Genomic DNA, 23342 nt, shown 5'->3' on the forward strand with positions numbered 1-23342 from the left:
ACGGTCACCAAAGAGAAACTAGTCAGTTTGTTTTATCAGAAATTATAAAAACCTTATCTAGCCACTGTTATGCACAAAAGCACTCTGGAATTTCATATAAATAGTTTAGAATAAACTGAACACAATCGGTAACTTAATTTTCCAAGCATAATAATAAAAAAAATCTTAGAAAACAATGTATTTTTAAGGTGTTTCAAATAAAAAAAACTGAAAAAGGAGCCTTATTTCAGCTGTACTATCACGTAAATACTTTGGGAAAAAAATATCTATTGAGAAGTAGGTTTTGCAATCTCTAATTTGCTTTTTTCAACTTTCCAGTTACTTTATGTGTACTTACAGATTGTATCCTGACAAATCTAGATAAAATTGTATAAAAAGTAACAGTCTATATAAAATTTATAGCTTAATTAAATTCACATTTGTTTGATAATGTTCAATCTTAAATATGAGTTTTAAATTTCACATCTATTATTACAAATGATTGAATTACATGCTGCTTGATGCATGCTGTGCCGCCGCCCCCCCCCCCCCCTCCCCCCCCCCCCCCCTTTTAAATATATATACCCTGTATATTTGCTGGTTAGTTGTTGTAAACCTCTTAATGTCGTGTTATTTGTTTGTTGTTGTAGGTGTGTGAATGCATATGTTGTACGTACCCCACTCCTACTTGGGCCTTCAATGGCCAGTAGTATCCTCTAAATAAAATTAAAAAAACAAGTGAGCAGTAAAAATCTGGAAGACAAAAGTGAACACAGAGCCGTGCAAAAAGGCATTCAGTATATGAAACAGATACAGATATGGGCCTCTGGCGGTCCATCGGTTCAGCCTCCACACCGCCTAAAGACGGCAGTGTTGCAATATTACGAACCAGCGCACAGGTAGACAGTTACCAAAAATCCAAACACAAAAAACTCACATCAGCGTTGTGCGAGTGTATATTTTTGTGTATTTGGATTTTGAGTAACTGGTCTACCTGTGCGCTGGTTCGCAATTATGCCATACCAACTCGCCCAATCTGCCGTACTAATAGTGTTGCTAAATACTTAGATCAACTATAATGCTAATGACTGCAGTGTATAAAAGTAAGCTACTCGTCGGAATGAGCTTGACGGTACGAGAATAAAGAGAATGTTTTCACAGTTAAACTCAGAGTCTGTTGCACCGTCTCTTCCGTCCTCAAGATCGAAAGTGCTACAGATTGGTGACCTGGACATGATGATTGACTCCGAGCACCTGCTATCCAGGGGAATGTTCTTCGTGGCCAAGGGCACGGCAATGGCTCTGCCTTTTCGGACGAAAATGCAGTAGGCACATATTCAACTTTCTCAGCCTCCACATCTGCAGCGCCTCCGCAACCACCTCTGCTCTGTCGCATCTAGCACCGGCATCTCCCAGCAATGGGCTGCGACCACCTTGCTTGCCCCACCGGCTTGGCAAGTGAATATTCATCGACATCTTCACACTGTTCACAAGGCATGTTGCTAGCCGACCAGGGTCTCCTCATCGTTGCCATGTCAGGCATTCGCTCTCAGTCCGGTTCCTCATCTTAGGGGATGTTGCATCGGCCCCGCAGTCGGCCGGCATCCCCCTTTCAGTCCGAGGCTGTACACTCCAAACTGATCGAGCCGGACTGAAAGCACGACAGGGTCGATTTCCCCCGTCTGCTGCCTCATTTCCTGACCTCGGCGTCAACTACCATGCACGGCTTCCAAACGCTCTCTTTCCTGCTCTCTAGTATGTCATCCTGCTTGCGGTACATGTCAACAGCAACGACACCTCTCTGGAGCCGCAATCACTTCAACAAAATCGTGCCATTCCTCACAGTGCAGAGGTGAGGGCGATAGCTCTGCGGCAGTCTATCGGTTCAGCCTTGGAATCGCCAAAGATGACAGTGCTACTCATACTCGCCACCACGAGCTCAACGACATGAGAATAAACAGAATGTTTTTATTGCTCGGAGTCGGTCGCAGCATCTTTTCCGTCCACAACATCGTATACTCTATAGGTAGTAAGCAAGAGACACACTTCAGATGAAAAGAACAAATGCTCAGATCACACATGCCGCGGGTGTCCAAAATTATCCATCATGTTGAATATTGTTTTTTTTTTTTTAATTCTAACAGAAGACAAACATCATTATCGCGCAATCAAAATGAATACTTACGAAACACCTAAGTCGCAGTGTAAGTGCTCATCGCTGAGCTGCGGCTGTGGCATATATGTATTTATTTAAAAGTACACCGATGATAAAACCTTCAGGTTTGGCAACAATACCGAGATTACAACGGTTGTTGTCCATTATAAAATACAAAAGAAATAAAAAATACCGGAAACAATGCAAGGTACAAATCTGCACAACAGGCTTCCGAATTCAACTACTTCGTCGTGTCACGTGACAACACAGATTGAAAAGTGCTGGGCACGGGTAGTTTTTGGAACGCTGAGGTACAAAACCCTTACCCTGGATTAAGATCGAGTAAATTGCCCTTGTGAGCCCACAACTCTACAGTTTGGGTTGCTTCACTGGGGTTGCCACTTTCATCCTCGAAGGAACATAAGCAGTCAGATAACCAAACCGTCAGTTACTTAAGTGCAATAATGCCGTTTCGAAAGCCCCTTTGACGGCATCTAAGCAGCTTGCATTAGAACAAAGCCTATTCCATTCCGACTCTATTCTGGGCAAAATGTAACTACTAATTTCATTCCCATTCCATTCCAGTGCTGCCACCATTTTATTTGCATTCGATTCCAGGGTTGTGGAAGTGCGGAATCGTACCAACTCTGGAGTGGCGACTCCTCAACACTGGTGATAGTCACTAAGGCACCCAGTTCAGTGTGAATGCCGTCCTCACAGCCCATCCAAAGACCCAGTTCAGTGTGAATGCTGTCCTCACAGCCCATCCAAAGCTTGTAATAACATCTTTGGATGGGCTGTGAGGACAGCATTCACACTGAACTGGGTGCCTTGGTGACTATCACCAGTGTTGAGGAGTACAGTAATAACAGCTTTGGATGGGCTGTGAGGACAGCATTCACACTGAACTGGGTGCCTTGGTGACTATCACCAGTGTTGAGGAGTCGCCACTCCAGAGTTGGAACGATTCCGCACTTCCACAACCCTGGAATCGAATGCAAATAAAATGGTGGCAGCACTGGAATGGAATGGGAATGAAATTAGTAGTTACATTTTGCCCAGAATAGAGTAGGAAAGGAATAGGCTTTGTTCTAATGCGAGCTGCTTAGATGCCGTCAAAGGGGCTTCCAAACCGCATTATTGCACTTAGGTAACTGACGGTTTGGTTATCTGACTGCTTATGTTCCTTCGAGGATGAAAGTGGCAACCCCAGTGAAGCAACCCAAACTGTAGAGTTGTAGGCTCACAAGGGCAATTTACTCGATCTTAATCCAGGGTAAGGGTTTTGTACCTCAGCGTTCCAAAAACTACCCGTGCCCAGCACTTTTCAATCTGTGTTGTCACGTGACACGACCCACCGGGGTAACTCGGATCTATTTCGGTAAGATTTGGAACACAGCCAAAGTGTCGTTCCTGGTGCTGCGAGATGCAACCATAAGGCTGTTGGGACCATGTGTGATTACAGCACCAGTTGCAGGCCACCAGGCAGGGACAATGTCACACCGGCCGCACTTCGTTAATACACGTGACTCCTCACTTATTATGTATCTCGTAAAAGTGGAGGGCATATACGGTTCTTTTGTGGAAAAGATGGGCAACTTAGTTTTCCTCTCTGTTACGAGGCTTTTACACCTGGTGGTGCAATCAATATCTGCAGTGCCCCCATACCAATTGCCACTAGTGCTATGTGCGACCAAAGCTCAACTTAGTAAAATCAATGATTGCGGGTAGGGTTTTGAATTTTGCAGTTGTCTACGCATTTCACAACGCCAGCTTTACGCCGACGTTATTTTCCGGTAACTTAGTACAAGCTGTCAGGAGCCATTTTCACAATTGGGAGGGATTGAGAGGAATGGAATGCAGCAGTTCAGCCATTCCAGGAGTGGGAATGGGCCCAGTTTTTCCTTTCCAGGAGTTCAAAGGAATGGAATTAGTATTAGAAAATTCCAATTCTCTGGAATGGAGTTGGGTGGAATGGGGAATCTTTTGTTTGTTTGCACGCCTAGAATGTTTGAGATGACTCAAGAATCTTGTTTATTCGAGCTCGGAACCTTCTAGATACCTACGGGCTTACAAAAAGAGCTTCGCATGGCTGCTCGAGTCAGTCGTCCTTTTGTCGCCGTCAAAGTATGTGTGGTCTTTGTTGCTTTATGTTTCTCGGCACAAGTTCGCTGCATTTAACATTGATCTGAAGTTTTATTAATCAAGTTTGTTTTTGTTCATGACATATTGGTGGATGTGCAGGGTAACGCAGTCTATGCCCATAAAGCGTACCATCTGTGAACGCGATAACTCTGAAGACGACGATCGTGAAGGCGACGTCCTTGAAATCATCCGAGGACGACTCCAACTCTGACACCAACGACGACCTCAACTATGGCCTCGGAAGCGACCCGTACAATGAACTTGACAAAGCCCCTGGCTACCACACTTAGACGAAAACATCATGACGACTTCTACGCTGATGATGAAACGGACGACAACTCCAAAGACCAAACCCGGCTACAATGTCAACAACCAACCTGACAACGGCCTCGATGACAAACAGTCTTCAACCGTGGTGGTGAGACTGATGACGACACTGATGATGACCCAGGCGAAGACTCAAACAATTTCATGGAAGACGATCCCGACTACGGCTTTGACAGTTATCCAAGGACAATCCGGACGATGACTTTAAAGGGCAACTCCGGCCAAAACTCGAAATTAAAGAAATTACTGGTATCGCTGTAGTGACACAAAATACAACCCCAGCCAAAATATTACGTCCGTGGGATGCCGCATTCTCAACTAATGCCGATAATAAAAATGTGACCCGCCGCGAGCCGCTGCACCTTAGCGGTCGGCTAGCGGGTTGCCGATCACTAAAGCAACATTGGGCCGTGACGTCAGTATCGTTCTTTTTTCCTCCAAGCGTTACGCGGAGTGCGCTTCTTTGAGCCGCTACCACCGCTACTTGGAGTTGTGATTGTCATGTTTAGCCACTGCTTTTATCTGTAGCCCGTGTAGCTTCGGTATAGCCTTTTGTTTATTTGCTTGTGAGGACTCAAAGACTGGTTTTAGCGAGCAACTCGTAGCGCCCAAGACTGCCCAGCTGTTCCTCGAAGGATGCCGAGTAGAACTTGTAGTGCTGTGGGCTGCTCAAACAACCCGCTGCACAACCCGGAGGTGCTTTTTCACAAGTTTCCAACGTACCAGAAATTGAAGAAGGTGTGGGTAAACGCTGTTCGACGAGTGGACTTTGGCTTTTACGCGCCCAAGGAAAAAAGAATGCAAAAACAGACATGTACAGCCCTAACGCAGCAGCTCGTGCCGGAAAGCCTCAAAGCTTTGTGTCTGTTACTGACCCGCAGCGCGAAAGCGAGAGGGCCCCCAGTACTGTACTTCACTGGCAGCGCGTCGTAGAGCAACGCCGCTCCATCCACGGAGCCCCGATGACAATTTAGGCCTAGCGACAGAGTACGGAAGACTGCACACACGGCGACAGCCGCTGAGTACGGTACTGAACGAGTTCACTCGTTTTCCAGTCGCTACCTTTTGGGTATACTAGCGACAAGTACGGCATGGCACACGCACGGCGGCAGCGGCCGCCGAGTACGGCACTGTACGAGTTTACGGGTTGTCCAGTCACTAGCTTTTGGGTATACGCACTAACTCTTCCTACATGTGCTGGATAACTACCACATATACAGAATTAAAATAAAATCAGCTTACCTCCTACCTTTAGACGGCTAGCGCAACAGAAGTAGCTGCTGATCAACCTGCGTACTCGTTGAACGAGAACGATCCTGACGTCACGTTCGCATAGCGGCTGATTTCTAGTGCTGCCAGGGCCTCGAGCGGCTAGTTTCGGTTTTGTTGGCCGTGCCCCAAACAAAACTTTGAGGCGTCCATATCTTTAAAACTACGCACAATAACGAGGAAAAAATTACACCTTGCAATTCAGGGACGCTGACTGCACTAAAAACAGTCATAATCCCAAAATTGAAAGTATGGTCCGGAGTTGCCCTTTAACGACAACCACGACTACAAACTTGACGGCGACCTTGATGATGAACCCGATGACAGTACCTACGGCAAGTGTGGTATCTGTCACGAAGACGAACAGGACGACGCCGCCTGGTATGTCACTCAACGAACGGAGGAAGTTTGCCAGCTTGGTCGCATTTTGATGCAAGCCACAACTTCCTGACGATGACTGCTACAATCTTTGTCACCACGACGCCCAGTTTCAGCCTGGCTACCCACTGTGAATCTAAACACCAATTCATCGTCGCAGCAAGGAACTGTTAAAGTGGTGCTTCGACCTCAAGGTTATTCGCTACATGAGACCTAAGTTGTAAGTCGTTGGCCAATGGCACATCAACATTGTCACGCTGCCCTCTGCGACCCGTAGGCGATTCACGCCTTCCGACTCAACTGAACTAGGTATGCTCGGTAGGACTGTGAAAATCTGCTATTTACGAGATTCTGTATTTTGACCTAGTCTTGTTTAAGCTGTTAATTTAATTTTGTGTTGCATAAAGACGAGTCTTTCACAAGAGGGGAGTAATGCCACATGCAAATAGCCGAGTCAGCAGCGTGATCGACTCACATGCCGCTGACCCCGCCAGCGCATGTCCTTCTTTCTTTTGTTTGCGTGACTGGAATGATGAGACGACTCTAAATTGTTTTTGTTCGAGCTCAGAAACTTCTAGATACCCACGCGTTTACAAAAGTACCTTCGCTTGGCTGCTTGAGGCAGTTGTCCTTTCGACACCATCAAAAGTCTTTGTTAATTTATGTTTCTCAGCACAAGTTCGGCGCATTACACACTGATTTTAAGTTTAATAAAGAAGTATGTTTTTATTCGTGACAATATTTAGATGAATTTTGATAATTCAATCTTCTGATATTTCAAACTAAAGTGTGTGGCTTCCAGGGCCCGTTTGCTCAAGCGCTAACTGCGGCTAAAGTTAACCGCAGTAACTAGGAGAGGGATTTTGAAATCACGTGACTGGCTCGGCAGGAATGCAGGGAAACATGGCGGTGCCCCGGTGAGTGAGCGCCGCTCGCTTTGAAACTAATATGTCATTGTAGCTGCAATATTGGGCGCGTTAGTCAGCAATGAATGGTGCCAGAGGCTTTTGCTTTGCTTTACCTCATTTAAATCGCAAAGCATGAGCATATGACCTCGCCGCATTTTTTAGATAGTCTTTCGATTCTGGCCATTCCTAAGCCTAAATGAATGCGATAAATGTTAGCATGGCAATGTCTTTGGAAAGTGGATTGCCTTGACTCAATCGGCCGGGTATTAATAGGACACAAAAGCAGACAGCATCCCAATAGACCATATTAGACCTTTCTCTAAATTTCCCAAGCGCCGAGGTGCATGCTACAAGTGTAGTTACACGCGTTGCACGTGCTGGCGTCTGAAGTAGTAACTGTTCTAAAGCAAAAAGTCTAAAACAAATTTTGTCTTGCACGTGCGTTGGTCAAATATTTATTATGATTATTTACTTCGAATCTTTTATAAGAGGAAGGCCAGTGCGTGCGGACCGCAGAATTATACTTCCAGCGTTCTTCTCGATGCTTGGGTAATTTAGAAAAAGGTCTATAGGGATGCTGTTTGCTTTTGTGTGCAATCAATACCCTACCGATAGAGTCAAGACAATCCGCTTTCCAAAGATGTTGCTAAGCCGACAATTACCACATTCATTTAGGCTTAGGAATGGCCAGAGTCGAAAGACTATCTAAAAAATGCGGCAAGAGCCTTGCTCATGCTTTGTGATGAAGTGAGGTAAGGCAAAGCGAAAGCCTCCTGCACCATTTGTTGCTGACTAACGCGCCCAGTATTGCAGCTACAACGACATATTAGTTCCAAAGCGTGCGGCGCTCACTCACCGGGGCACCGCCACGCTTCCCCGCATCCCTACCGAGCCAGTCACGTGATTTGAAAATCCCTCTCCTAGGTACTGCGGCTAACTTCAGCCGCGGTTAGCGCTTCGAGCAAACGGGCCCTGGAGTTTGAAATAATGAGAGTCGACTGTAAAACACCATTTTTGCTACCCCAAGTAGAAATTTATTTTAGTGTAATTTCTGGAATCTTTTATTCAGACCGAACACTTCTTTTTCAATAAGCTTGTCGGCATAAAATTTAGACTATTTTTTATAGCCTAAATGTAGCAAGCGTTCAAAACAAATACAACCTAGTGCATCAGATACACAGAAAACACAATATTAGCAAATGCTACTTTTATTGAACACATCTGGAGTTTCTGTTGGATACATACAGCGCTGTGAAGAAGTACACCATTCTTATATGAAAATAAGCTTCCCACCAGTGAAATTTCTCAAGTTGGACAGCCTTGTTGTAAGTCAGGCACATTAAAGAGAACCCTGCCCAAGTTTTCATAGACACTCTTACAAAGTTGTTTCATCCGTACAATAGCGACTTCAAGGTATATGTGTAGAAACTTCCCAAAGTGCAAACATTATGTGAAGAAACTGCATTTCAAAGTTGACGTCCTCGCAACCCCCCCCCTATCGGTAGCTGCTCTACCGGCAACAATGAAAAGAACTATAGAAAGACCGCTGAGGCCACATAACGTAAGACATGGTGTCCAAGATTCGCCATGGACAGCATTGTTGGTAGTTGGACTTGTTTGTGCTCACTCTTTTACCCAGTCTGTCGATTGACAGCTATTTAGAGTGCATGATAGGAACTATTTGTGCTGTAGACATAAAAACATGTACATGTTGCCCCCCCCCTTTGAATCTGGCAGGCGAGACCACTCGAAAATGTTTGAGAGTAGCTGTGTAGAACTGACATGTTCTAACATTCTGATGACACAATTATTCATATTAAAAGGTATGCTTAACCGAAATTCGAAGCTTGCAAAACAACACTGGGGCGGTAGGCGGGACGCTGCAAAACCCCCAAAACATCACACATACAGCATTATTTCTAACGGATGGCCGTATTTTTGGAAACATGTGGGATTCAACAAGGCCGACGAGACATGTGATGTCGCGATTCTCATTCCCTCTCCTCTAGGCTTCATCCCCTTAAGTAGGTGAACCGAAGCGGGAATGAGAGAAGCGAGGCCGCTTCCCCTCATTCTAAAGTGTACCAGGAGAAGTATGATGTCACATTTCTTGTTTGATTGTGCCCTTCCCTTTCCAAGAATACGGCCATCCGTTTGAGATATTAATGTATGAGTGATGTTTCGGAGTTTGTAGAGCTCCCATTCAAAGCTTCCGCGGCCTTATTTAATGAAATCTAAATTTTGGTCCAGCATCCTTTTAAACAAGCTTTTTCAAATATTAGCATAATGAACACACAATTGGACAACTTGCTAACTCACAACAGCATCCTCCCGATGATGCCGTACAAAGGTTCTGTCACACGCACCAACCGAGGGGATTGCTGCAAGTCCATCCACCCTCAACTTTTAGTCACCTTTGAGACTGAAGAACTGCTGTATGAGGCCCGTCCAGCCACTGCGCACACAAAGAGAAACACGGGAAATAACACTCAGTGACGAGCAAAGTCTCTGGGCGGAAAGCCCTCCATGACAAATGAGCACTGTTGGGTTACGGCAACGGCGTAATACACAGGTTCTGCTTCTTGGATGCCTTCACCGCTGCGGTGGGTGCTCGTAGCTAGTCGTAGCAGATAGTGTCAAGTTTGTTGCTCGTACCAAAACACCAAAGCCGTGTAGTATTCTTGTTGCCGAAGTTCATAAGCCTACGTTCTCGGTCTACACACACTACACAAAGCCAGCCACGAGCAAAGCTAGCTAACCCCGTTTCTGCTTCGGCGACAAGCCGCCAGGGCGGTGACACCGCCGCTGAAACTTCTGCCTCGGCTCTTCAAACCAGGGCCCCTCAGTGCACAAGCATGACACTTGCTAGGCTGCTCTGCCTGTACCAAGTGACACGCGCCCGCATGTTCCCTCTCATAATTCTTCTGACTGTACGTGCCCCGTATTGTACATGGCCATACTGTGCACATGGCGAAAGTTCCCTTTTGAAAGTGCTCCACGGTCGGCTTACAATGCTGCGAACACATAGCACATGACCACTATAGGTGACGACACTTGGGACACTTGCCATCCGTCGTTGTGGCGCAAAGTCGCTTTCTCAGTCGTCCTCACAAGGGGCAAGGAAAGGCAGGCACTGCATAAAAAATCAATACATATTATAACACTGGCTGTGGCAAACTAGTTTCAAAGATGATACAGTCATGTCTTCTTAATATGGACACCTCCGTACTATAAAAAGATTTTTTTTCTATAATGTAAGGTGTTTATATGAGAAAACTAAATTTAAAACAAAAATTGGATAACAAGCATAACCAAACAAACAGTTTATTCAGCTAAAAGATAATGAGATGTGAGTTTGCTCTATCGCTTTAGAGCCGTTTAACATGTAGCACTACTGTCGTTTACAAGAACAGATACCCAGGCTGTAAAGTGATGATCGGCTGAATAGCAAAAGATGTTGCACTGTGTGCACAAGCCGGATGTAATTGACACTTAGCTGCCGGCAGTTAGGATCCTATAATCTTATGATCGCAGACGGGAATTACATCTGGTGCCTACGGCTGGAATAATGTCTCGCTTCGTAATAGAAAAAGCACAAAAAAAACACAGGATGGAGAAACCGGGTGTCACAAATTCAGGCTTCTCTTCATTTTTTTAAATACTTTTATGATCTTTTTTTTGGACCACTTTAAGTGTTGGTACGGTCAAAAAGGGGAGTGTGGTGCCACTTTTGATCTCAGTTCGTCCCGTCGTAGTTCCTTTCTAAGTCCCCAACGAATTTGCTCGTTTGCGGAATGGGTTTTTGTTAACAAGCGACGTAGATCATCCCAGGTCACAGTTCGTGGCTTTGACCTCGCGGACGGAGGGGTGCGTATGCTGGCTCGCGTATGGTGCCGATTTGACATGCAGGGGCGCTTTTACACTGGCTAGCGCGCTTTTTGAAGCCGGCGGCTTTGCTCAGTCTGCCGCCTGTCGTGTTCTATGTATCGGCGATAATTGATGTTTTTGGACTCGTACGGGGGAATGGATGGGCACATATGTTTGGTTGTCTGAAAAATGTAATAGGTTTTGCCATTTGGGTCGTTGCTGTGTAGCTTTGTTTTTCTTGAAAGTTGACTGACCCGAAAGGCGGGGAAACGGGAGGTTGGTCGGTAGAAGAGCCTATAAAAGGGGGTTCGGGAACAAAGAAGGTAGTCCAACCCCAGAGCTGGCCGGGTCGCTACTCAACGCGGTTACTCCCTGCAGATGAGTCTTGGAACGTGTAATTTTTGGCTTCTGCCCTGCGTGTCGGACAAGTGTTTGAGTTTGTTGTGCTGAAGCGTGTGTGGCTGTGTGGTGCGCGGTGTCGACCTCATCAAGCCTCTAATTGGACCGCTGGACTTCGAGACGCCGTTCTTCGGCCGACAACTCCAGACTACGGACTGCTCTGGACTCGGCACCTACCGGAAAGCTAAGCCTGGTTTTCTAGGACTTGTCTACTGCATTCTCTGGCTCTGAAGTACGAATTGTTGAATGTTGGGAAGATTTTTACACAGTGCTACTTTCTGTCGCGACTGTTTTGGGGGATTATCCCATGTGTGTAGCGGTAACGTTCGAGCTCCATCTCGGTTTGCTCTCGTTGTTAGTGTCGGGTTTTCGTCAGTGTTTTGTTGGCTTATTCCGGTTTTATGAGCGTCGAGTCTTTTTAGTATTAGTTTCTGGCTCGCAGGGCTCCATAGCTTTGAGCTGGAGTGTGGTTTGTGTTGAGTGCTCTATTGCCGTGTACAGCTTAGTTTTTCACTTTATTAAATCTAATCTTTTGTTTGCTTATCCTCCCTGTGTCATCATCTTTCTCTACTGATTATACACCAGGCGTGGACCTAGCGCTAGTCAATGGTCGAACTTAGCTCTCTTGTTCTTTTCCCGTAATTTCTCGTTTATTCTCAGAGTGGATCATTGAATTATTTTTATTAATTTGAACCCCACTCCGTGACACCGAAACAGATGGGAAAGCACCACAACGTATTAAACTCGTCGAACATTAAATGTTCTTGAATTATACCTCACCCATGCTTGCTACGTGATGAAGCCCAAAGGTTAGTTCAATGCCAATCAATATTAAATGTCTTTAGATGGGCACCTGCTGCCCGATCATGGCCTTTATTGCAAACCACTGTTCACACATTTGCGAGTCCTGCAGTGCCTTGTGGAATGGTGGGCGATACTTGCCGTTGCGCAAGGCACTGCAAGACAGATCAGGCTCAACTTTTGAATGTCGACGTGCTTACAGAATGCTGCAGCAAACCAATCATTCGCCGAGGGAAAAAGAAAGGAAGCTGCATGCCTCCGTGTGCTCATTGCCAGTGTTTTCTGCTCTGCTATGTACCCTGCTTGTGTGCTGTGATTTGCAAGCCAGCGCGGGATATATTTCCTTGATTTGTTTGTCTGTTCAGCTGTGCGAGGTTGTGATTGAAACAACCAAGAAGTATAGACCGCCATTCTTTTCATCAAGCTAAGGCTTCGCTCATCCGAACCGGGGGCGATGACTGCTGTTGTTTACACGATTTTCAACAGCTATGTGGAGTGGCTTTATGTTTAAAATTGCAATCCTAAGTGCAAAAAGAAGTTACCGCAGACTATATTTTTAAAGGTTAATTTCAACTGGCAGGCTCTGGCTACAACCACCTTAATATTCATTCAACATTGTTTGCATTTCTACTTACTCGTGATCGCTTCATTTGCCAAACACGTTAGTGGCCGGTCACCTTACCAATGAAACTAATGTGCTGGTGTCTCCGGCGAAGAATTCCCTCAGAGCTACATGCAATGCACAACCCAGTTTGTAACCCGTTGTGACTGAAAGCTTTCACACTGGGGAAACGTTGTTGTCACAAACGCAGTCAAAGAATGCGATAGGATTGAGGGAACAGGGGGATTGTCCAAGTTGACTGACTGCATGAGCATATGTTTCTATCGCCACCGTGTTTCCTCCATGCAGGCGACGGAGAAAACGATATAGAGACTCCTCGCGCTTGTCAATGCCAAGTTTCTCTAAAACGTCGAAATACGAGACACCCAGCAGCGAAGTGTCGATATTGCCGGAGAGAGCGGCGGGACAACGATCAGCGCAGGATCGCGGCTTCGCCACTCTTATGCGACGGTGTCTTCGGTTTCCGCTCTCTGCAGCTTCCACCGGGACGCTATCCGTGCCTAATTGTGCTAGCTTTGAGCACCACAGTTCATAGGGTTCACAGCGCCCGAGCGAGAGCTCGCGCAAAAGAACCGGCGAGCAGTCGAGTCGTTTCCAATCGACGGGGTGGCTAAACGCCGGTTGTGTGAATCGGGCTTAACGCCTGAGCCGGCTTGCTCAAAGCAAATCTAACGTTCTTGAATGTCATGTAATAAAAATCTGAGACGTGCTACATTCTATACAAACTTGATAAAAAAAATCAAACACTCACCTTCGGCTGCTACGTCCGCCGTACCGCTTCAAGGCAGAAGCAACAGGGCGCTCGACGTTTTGGGGTGTTGGGCTGGGGTGTTTTCAGTGTTGCTTACACGCCTAGTCGTGTAAACCGAAACCGAAACACCAATTTTTACTACCCCAAGTAATTTTTTGACGATTTATCACTAGCAGAGCGTGTAAAAATGTGCTAACGAGTGAAAATGGGGTGTAAACAGGCGAAATATTACATTTTCGCTAACAGTGTAGCAGCCACTCACGTTGGCTCGGCATGAGCCATGCGAGGAAGCTCGCCGCTCACAGCAGGAGCAGGCTGCTTGCGGGCGCGCGTCTCTAGAGCATTGTCGCAGCGTAATGTTCGCTCCTAATTTGCGCAGTTTGGTTTTTGTTTCTTTTCTTAATATGCGTTGTCATTTTCTTGGGAAAAGTATAGCAGAAACTGGGCTAAATTCGAGACAGAGTAACAAGGACAGGACCCAGGACGGCTGCTGATGCCTAAGTGAAGTCATTAACCTGGCAGACTTTTGTCTCAGCTCCCAGCGCTGGCCTCGTGTGTATCGCTGGGACCGCCAGCATGCAGGTCCACCAGCTCCCGCATTTACCGAACATTGTAACAAAATGCAGGAACTTCATCATTAGCATTTTGCAGGCAGCCAGAATCTCGTTCAGCGCGCTCATTAAATGATCATCCCGTGTGCCAGAAGTGTGAAATAGAAGTTGAAGCAGTTCGTTCGCGCACGGAAAGCCTGCGGAACTTGATTGACGACAGTTATCAGAACCACTCAGACATCCTCGTGAAGGACCTAAAACGCATGGCTCCTGCAAAATAGTGAGAGGGCGTGGACGAAAATGACGTGTTTATTAACTTGAAGCAAAGTTTTCATTATATAATTCATTATTTTACTCGAATATAAATTATGGCCATCTTCATATGGCGAACCACTACATAACCGATCTTGAAAAGATATTTATATTACAAAAAAATATTAAGAAGAATTTCTTATGTTACGCTGGATTATCCAATAAACATCGTTTTCAATCAACTTAGAGTAATGAAAATGTTTATTTATACAAATATCGTTTATGTTCGAACTATTTGGTAGAAAAACATCAATCTCAACATTATTTCGAAGACTTAGAAACGTAACAAACAAATTATATGCATATCCAACACGAACTGTAGAACCATGAGAAGTTCAATATTTTAACTAATTACGGACAATGCACAGCTTCATACACCGTTCCGACTAAACTGAATAAGTTAAGTAGGGGAAATATAGAACTTATCATTGTGTCGGTGAGCAGCTTGCGGGAATTGATCATACTCATCTCAAACCAAACCCAAAAGGAGCTAAGTGTTGATATGTTCATCTTAAAATTTTTTGGGGTTGAAGTTGTTTTTTGTCGCGTTTAGTCTACTAATGCCAGTCTGTTCAACCTGAATTTTCATTATATAATGACACTAATCAATTTTTCTCTCATGTAAAGGATGTCTTCATGTTTTCATTTATGTCCTAATTATATGTAAATAATTTCGTGCTAGCGTCTCCACTGCTATTTAGGTGGCTCGGGACTAGTCAAGCTGTGTTAGAGCTTTTTTCCCTTTTCACCTTCCAACTGTAAACTGTTGGCAAAATAAAGATATTTATTATTATTAATATTGTTATTATTGCCAGGTAGGAGGCACGTAGTCAGGGGGGGGGGGGGGAAGAGACGCCATGCGGCCCCCCCCCCCCCCCCCCCCCGAAATCTTCCTTTTTGCTGAGACCACCTCTCCCCCTTCTCCTCATACAGCATTCTGTCATGGGCGCCCCCCCCCCCCCCCCCCCCCCCCCCCGTTGAATCAAAACCCTGGCTACGTGCCTGCCAGGTAGCATTCGTGCAAAAATAATGAACAACTCGAAAACGCGAATGCTGCAAGCGGCAAAGGCTGACATCTCAGGCAGCGCCGCTACTTTAAGTTTGTCTTGGAACATTCCACCTCTTTCAAAAACTTCTAAAACAGTAGTTAGCCACATCTCAGTAATATCGGCTAGCTCGAAAGATGAGTTTACGTTTGTCAAAAGTGCGAATGAGGTATGAATAATCGGCTGAAACTGCAAGGTTTGTCCCAGCATGGCTGTTTCGGTTCTTGTCCGCACCAACAGCAGACTTCGATATTTTGACATCTTGTTCGTTATTTCATTTCTATGAGTCTCGGGGGTTAGATTATGTAGTATTTCTAAGCCGGATTCTCTCTGTCAAGGGGTGCTGTAGAGTGCACGTGACGCGACCACAAAAGAGGCGCCTCCGGCAGCGTCCACGAGACTCGACCATTTAATGCTCACCCGAAGTGGCATCCGGGGTCCTAGCGTCCCATCATGCGCGATCCACGGGCGTAAACTAGTGTCTAGCGTCTTTCAGAGTCCCCCCAGCGTCTGTCCACAGGCATTAGCAGAGCGTTTGCAAGGGCGCAACGCGATGTACAACGAAAACGAGACCTAAAATATTCGATTTTGCTCGCCAGGGGTGCTGCTTGAAACTTTATTTAGAGGATTATAGCCGTTCGTTAGCGCGCAGCGGATTTTATGTCGTCTGTCAATTACGCATTTTCATTTAAATTTTATTTTTGCATCTAGACGGTGGTTTTTATTTTTGCAATTTATATTTTCAGAGCCAACGGCTGTGCGTGACCTTAGGGTATCCCTCCGGAACATTACCGATATCAGTGTCAGCTGGGAGGAACCAAAAAAAAAAAACTGGTCCGTTGAGCGGTTACGTTCTCAGCTGCAACAGTACCAACGCTCAGCATCCCCACATGGTGGAAAGAATGGTTCCCAGCGGAGCAACACATCTCGTTGTGGACTTGGTGACACAGGTCACGACGTTCGAGTGTTCTTTGTGGGCGTTCCACAGTTTTCGCGGGATTCGACTCAATGGAACAGCTGCTCACCACAATGTCACCACCAAGGGAATACGTAAGTGTGATTTGAATACAGGCAGGTCAGCTTGGACATTGCTCAAACACATAGGTATAATGTTCCAAGCTGACCTCCCTGTATCGACATATACCAACTAGTTGAAAATTTGGTCTTCGCGGTTACGCAGTTAAGATCTGACGCTCAACTATAGTACTCGTCGTCCCAAAACGAGAACCAGGTATTCGGACTTCTAAAAAAAACTTGTTACTATAGAACAAATTGAAAGCACTAGCTTTCATTTATTGTGCTCACGGCAAAACATTGCGTGTCATAATGTAACACCTAAGACTGGTGCGGAAAAATAAATTAACTCAAGTTGAAGTACGAGACAACAGTTGAACAGCGTCGTTGACATGTTTTCCATCTGTTTTTTTTCCTCCCACTTGAATGTTCCTTACTTTTTCGGCACCACAGTCTCGGCTGCTACATTGATTATCACAAGCTCCCCTGCATACTGTTTTTTTTTCGATTTCCAATGTACCAATTAATGCACCTAAACAATTATAATCAGCACCGACGGACATCCTGAAAGGGTTCATTGGAATTCAGAAAAAAGCGGAAAGTGGTTCCTCATGGTGTTACGCTCAACAACAGGATGGATACAGAAACTACATAGTTAAAAACTTTATTCGCGATTTCCCGAAATACAAGTTTCCTAGGAGAAAACCCGCAGTCTTGTTTTTATGATAGAGCGAAAAGGAAGAAACTATGTTCAATGTCACCATTTTTGAACGCTAGGTTGATGCTGATGATTCCATGTCGGTGTGCCGGTGTACATACGTATTTTATTGATCACAAAGAATGAACGGCTGACATTTAAAATACTTTAGCGCTATCGGGCTGGCTTGCTCAATTATTGTGCTTCACGTTTTCAGGAGCACCGAGGAAGCTTGCGGTCACCAAAACGTCTACAAATAGCTTGAGCTTGGAATGGGAATTGAATCCGGATGCGCTGAATTTCAGCGTCAGCATTAAAAAGGTCTCGAAAAGCGGCGATGTGTCTGTCGAGCAGCATGAGAACGACTGTGACAGAAACACAACGGTTTGCTACAACGTGACGGGCCTTGATCCAGGTGCACGATATGAATTCACAGTGAGGAGCTGCGCCGGATACTCTGGAAATCCGGCTGTGATCAGAGCTGTGACTGAAGTCGCAGGTGAGTTAAATAGATTGTCTGGTCGAAACTGGAATAACTTACGTTTTTGCGCGCGTTACGTTAAGAGAGACTTCAGAGATAAACGCCATTTTTGTTTTTATATGTGATGTACCAATAATAATAAACATCTCATGAGTGCGTGTATGAAACTCCACTCTGACTTTCGCCAGTGTCAATGGCTGATATCCGTAGCTGTTGCTTGACGTCACATAACGCAAAGGATCGTCGGATGGTCAAGATAGCAAGCGTTGGTCGATGGATACCTTGTATATTGCATCGAATTTAGTCTCCTAGGCTGTACACTACTGAAATAAGTTTCTTTTAATGCAGTTCCCAAGCGTGTGCAAAAAAAATAGTCACTCCTTTTAGAAGCATATTACTCGAAAACAACCGTTAGCTTCGAGCAAACGCATTTCGTTTCGCGCATAGACAACTGCGACGGCAACCGATCGGAGAAGCGCTTGCAAAGAGAAGGATGCAGATTTTTCCTCTGAAGCGGCATCTGGTCAGGCCTACATATCGGTGGATCCACTGACCCGGTGATGCGACTGCGGGTCGATTTCTCGGGGGGACGCCGGCGGGTCTGAGGCAAACGGCGAATCGTTAAAGATGCATGTAACATTTCTATATCGTCACTTGACTCGGACGAACTTGTTAAATCCTAGTCACGCTCCATTTTCACACGCGGGTCAAAGAGAATCGGGCTGCACGCCTGCTAAATATAACTTTTGACATCGGTTCAAGATGGCTTAGCTGTTGGTTTCGGTTTCGCTGCATAATCAAAGTGGGTGGACGTAAGTGAGTATCGTTGTCACAACATCACACCTCAGCTTACCAGCCTTCTGTCCGCTTCCAGCTGAGCTCATAGATCTCTGCGAAATGATTGCTGGAGAAACGAGATTTCGATCTTCACGGGAACCTGGTGACAAACGTTTTTGCCAGGTATTCGGCGTCAGTTCCTGACTATCATTTGCTCGGCAGCAACTGTCGAGTCACACCTGGATAAAAGCGTCGGTATTGGCAAGCTCAATGCAGCTAAAAGAAGTGTGCGGGGTTTTGCAACACAACTGTGCACGCGTGTACAGCTAAGATGGGACGTCGCTTGATCTGATGAATGCAGAACCACGTTTCTACAGCAGCCTCCACACATCCAAAAACAAAAAAAAAAAAAAACACGAGAATCCGAGGCTGTGTATAGCCCTGACGCACTCCGCGCAAGCTGTAACGTGATTGTCTAGTCTTGTTTTTAAACATTTTAAAGTTCTTTCTATATAAAAAGCCAATTTGAGGTGGTGTTATTCATAAGGAAGATCATTCACAAAAACATTATACGTGTTCCTTTAATAAGTAAACAGTTTTTAATGGTGATAGATGCCCACTAACATAGCCACTCCATGCTTTGACATAGCGCGCCGTCTGCTCTCATTCTACCAGCTGCATCAAGGAGGGAGCCCGCGAGGTGGCGCCACCAAAACATCTCGTTGCCCTTAGAGCGCCTGTATTAGAGTCCAACTGCTCGATCGGAGTCGCGTGGTTTATGGGCCACATTTGCAATACGAGCTGCAAAGAGGTGGTGATAGTGTTCATCGTCTGCGAACGCCTCCGCCATTCCTCCTGCTTTTCACATCGGCATGCGAAAGCGCAGCGTATGCGCACTTGCGGCCGAAACGCCTCACATGGGTTCAGGTGGACCCGATCTAGGCACTCTACCCATGACGAGCGCACTGGCGCCATCTATTGGGCGGCACTGAAACACCTCCGTTTTGCGTATATTTTCCAAAGTCTTTGCGTATCCTTTCTTTTATCATGAGCTTGCAAAAATTTTGGTGATGTCATAATCCACTATTTCTTGTACATGGCAGGTATACTTGATCTCGCAAATAGTGCAAAGCCTTCAATTTAGTTATACGTCATCCCAATTCTATCCGACAGATGGCGTTAGCGGGCCAGTGTGTTTGCGTTTTTTGTGCGTTCCCTCGTAAGTGAAACGCAAGTGTGGGAATAAGCCTTAAGGTGGAAAAGGAAGGCGAGTTTTACAATGGACACTTTAAAAATTGGATCCTAATCAACACATCATTTGAAAAAAAAAACGTTCATTTTTTTTTAAGCACTTGCAGCCATGACCGCGTTGGCAATATTATAGCGCTGCGCTCTTAAACATTCACTTTTTCTCTCCTTGCAGCTCCTTCAGAGGTCAGGAACCTCTCCGTAGCGCTGGTCCTGAACAAAGCCATTTTTCAATGGCAGACTCCTAACCAACTTAACGGGCCCGTCGACGGCTACGTAATCCGTGTGGGTGTGGCGAACCTCGAACGACGAGACGGCCAAAAATACACGACGTTCCAGGGAACACAACGATCTTGGCGGCCAAACTCGGCGAACAGTACAACAATTACAGCGTTTCCGTGCAAGCCTACAACATCCTCCTTCCTGTGCGGAAAGCCGGTCCAGCTGTTGTGGTCAACTTTGAGAGCAGCGGTGAAGGTGAAATCCTTTATCATTATTCGGGCTCGGAATATGGCAGACAAACATTTTTGAACATACAACGTTTCAAGAGGATTTCTGACGATGCCTTATGACAAGAATTGGTGCTTTTATCAGTTTTTCGTAAATGGCGACACCCCTTGTAAATATTTCAAAATCTGCTCGCTGCTTTCTAGTATGCTTTGTGTGTGATAATACATGATTCGGGATTGTGTTCACATCTCTTATCTAGAAGCTGCTAATGTTTCCCAGTAAAAACAAAAAAAAAATAAATACATTTAAGTTATTTCTCAAATGTCTTTACGATAATGTATTTGTTCCTTTTTTTTTGCTTTACATCGATGTAAACGTTGCAGCCTTCCTATTATGCCGTATTTCAGACCTCCCCCACACACAAACACACTCCGATAGGTGGCAGACATATCCGCAATATGCTTCTCTTAAAGTAGGTCCTTGTGCTGAATCTAACAGTAATCCTGAGGTGCGAAGAAAGCGGTGCAGTCGAGTGCATGTAATAGAATTTTTTTAAGTTAGTGAAAGCCCAGATACATTATGCATTCTTGAACTACATTGCTTATAATCAAATAGTTGGAAAATTGGGTATACAATGATTTGTTAATGGAAGAAACGAAACTAAAGGATAAAAATTCAATTTTCTCGTGGAAGATGCAATATGAGGTCATTTGTGACACCTACCCGTTAAAACGTCGAATTTGGTTTTAAGAATAATTTTACGTAACTTAAAACAGTCCCAATATAAAATATGCAGGCATTAATTGTTTAGAAATTTGTTGTGTGCATGATTTATTCAAGGAAATCGAAATATACTCTTATCCTCTGGGTCGAAAGCTCCTACTTGGTGTTTTGGTAGAAGTTTAAGAGCAAATGATTTTTATAACCGGAGTTGTATTTGTCGATTTAGTGCGTCATGCCAATAAGATAAAGCAGACCAAAAACATTATCATTTTACATTTAAAGACAAACTTTACTTCAGTAGAATGGTTTCGGTTGTAAAGGTGCTTAAACCTCCAAGTATCGTTTGATAATCCGAAACAGTCTGTTTTATATCAGAGGAATTTAAACAAGGGGCCAAAATAGTCTAAAGATTTGTGACTGCATCAGTAACAGCTACGACGGAGCTGACAGCTTGAGCCGAAGGGACTTTTTTGCACAAAGGTAGTTAGTTCTATTGACTACTTTTTCCTTGACTCCAACAAGCCCTGTGCCACCTCGACCTGAAGTGGACGACATCCAAATCCACGACGTAGAACTGTCGTGGATGTGTTTCTTTTTTTTTTTTTTTGTTTCCCTGAAGCCACCGGTCTTCAAACAATACGGCACCCTATGGTTTGAAGACCGGTGGCTTCGCTGCGTTTCCATAGGAGTTAAGCCTTTTTTATTTTTATTTTTTACTTTTTGCTCTGGCAAGTTTGCTCTTTGCAAATTTTATAGAAAAATGCATCACTTGGTGGGGCAAAGCTGCACGAAATCGTAGCACGAGAGGTTAACAAACCAGTTCTTGCGGTCGATTTAAAGAGCCTCTCCGCTATTTGAGACGCTCGGTATATCTAGATATTACTAGTGAATCCACGCAGCAACGCCAACACGGACGTGTCTGCCGCTTTGCGACGTCTCTCGCCGAGCTTCAGCGTCTTTGCCGCTATGTTCGAGTAGGAGATTAACTAACGATGACGTCATTCGCAGACCTCGGTCTTCTACGTGGTATTGTCTAACCACACCAGCACGAAAATGGCGGTGCCTGGATGTCGTGTAAAAATCTATATTCCGTACTAGAGTAAATTAACAGTACGTTTTTTTTGTTTTTTTTTTTAACGCAGCTTGTGTTTTCTTGAGTGATGCTAGTCCTGTGGTCACAACCACAGCCGTCCATCTACGTCAGTCGGATTCATTCTTTACGATCGCTTATCTAAGTAAGGTATCTATAATATAAAAGAAAGGAAAACATTACCTTTCACATTTTCGTCGCAGATGTGCGCTTGAAAGTGAAGCGCTTTTTCAGTCCGAAGTCCAAGACCTACTGCAAGTTGCTGCCACGAGTGAGTTTCGACAGTTGCCAAGCCGACAAGGCTGGTACCTAAGAATGAACGCTACAGACAATGCACTACTCGGTGTCCTTACTGACGTACTTATGTGCACTCCTAAATTTCGGATGAAAGTCAAATAAATGTTGGAGCGTTGAGTAGTTGTCTTGTACCCACCTCTTGTTGAACCCGAGGCACGTGGTTGGTATGTACGCGAGCCCGCTCAGATTTACTGCAGAGGCATTTACCCCTGAAGGCGTTGATGCATCATTCCGTGTAAAAGTCTTTTCTTGTCAGTCTAATACGTATCCACAATATCATCGTCTGGACGTCGTACTGTCTATTTCCTGTCCCATGTGCGTTTTGGTGTTTCTGGTCTACCCCAGTCTCTCGTTAATTGAACATGAATGATCATCATTGTGTTCAACACATTTCCAATATTCTACTTTCAGTTACTGGCGGTGTAACCACGGAGATGACCCCACTTTGCTTCTTTCGGTTACAGTTCTAAATTGGAAGCGTGCGACACCTTAAGGGGGCTCGCAGCCCTGCCTCGGAACTTGGTTGGCAACTGGCTCTGCCTGCTCGGACCTCTTCGGATGAGCCCGCAGCACCGTAACAATTTTAGAAATCTACCCGCGACCATCAATGCTCCGTGTGTGTTTTCACGTCATTGCGCTCGCAGGAGTTGATGATCGGAGCGCGGGTTCAATCGCGTGTTTTCAGGTGTAAGTGGCAACGACGGCCACACGCCGCCATGTTTTGGAACGATAGTTGTTATAGGACTCAGTTCAGACATTTTTTGTCGGTTACGTTCACTGTGACCAAAAAGTACAGCAACGACCGGAACGCCGGGAACTCATTATTGCTTTGCAAAGCTACCATTTGCATTGTTTTGCCACGTTTCGAACGAGGGACACTTGTCACGTTGACTTCGGTGTCGCTGTCACTTCGGTCGCTCTGAAGGCAAAGCAACGCAACTGTCTGGACCTGGCTTTGTGGACTCTACCTACCACTGTTAATGGCGTCCGTTGTCGTTGTTGTAGTATGGCATAGGGCGTCCGTCGTCGACATCGTCAAATGCTGAAAAAGATCG

At 45.2% G+C, this 23342-nt stretch overlaps 1 pseudogene; it reads right to left on the minus strand.

Moving 5' to 3' along the window:
• LOC120848876 overlaps positions 1-15621 on the minus strand; it is a 33382-nt pseudogene extending 17761 nt beyond the window's left edge.
• Between the last annotated feature and the right edge of the window lie 7721 nt (positions 15622-23342).

This window comes from Ixodes scapularis, unplaced genomic scaffold (genome assembly GCF_016920785.2).
Source record: "Ixodes scapularis isolate PalLabHiFi unplaced genomic scaffold, ASM1692078v2 PGA_scaffold4__175_contigs__length_147842914, whole genome shotgun sequence".
In the NCBI taxonomy this organism is placed as follows: domain Eukaryota; kingdom Metazoa; phylum Arthropoda; class Arachnida; order Ixodida; family Ixodidae; genus Ixodes; species Ixodes scapularis.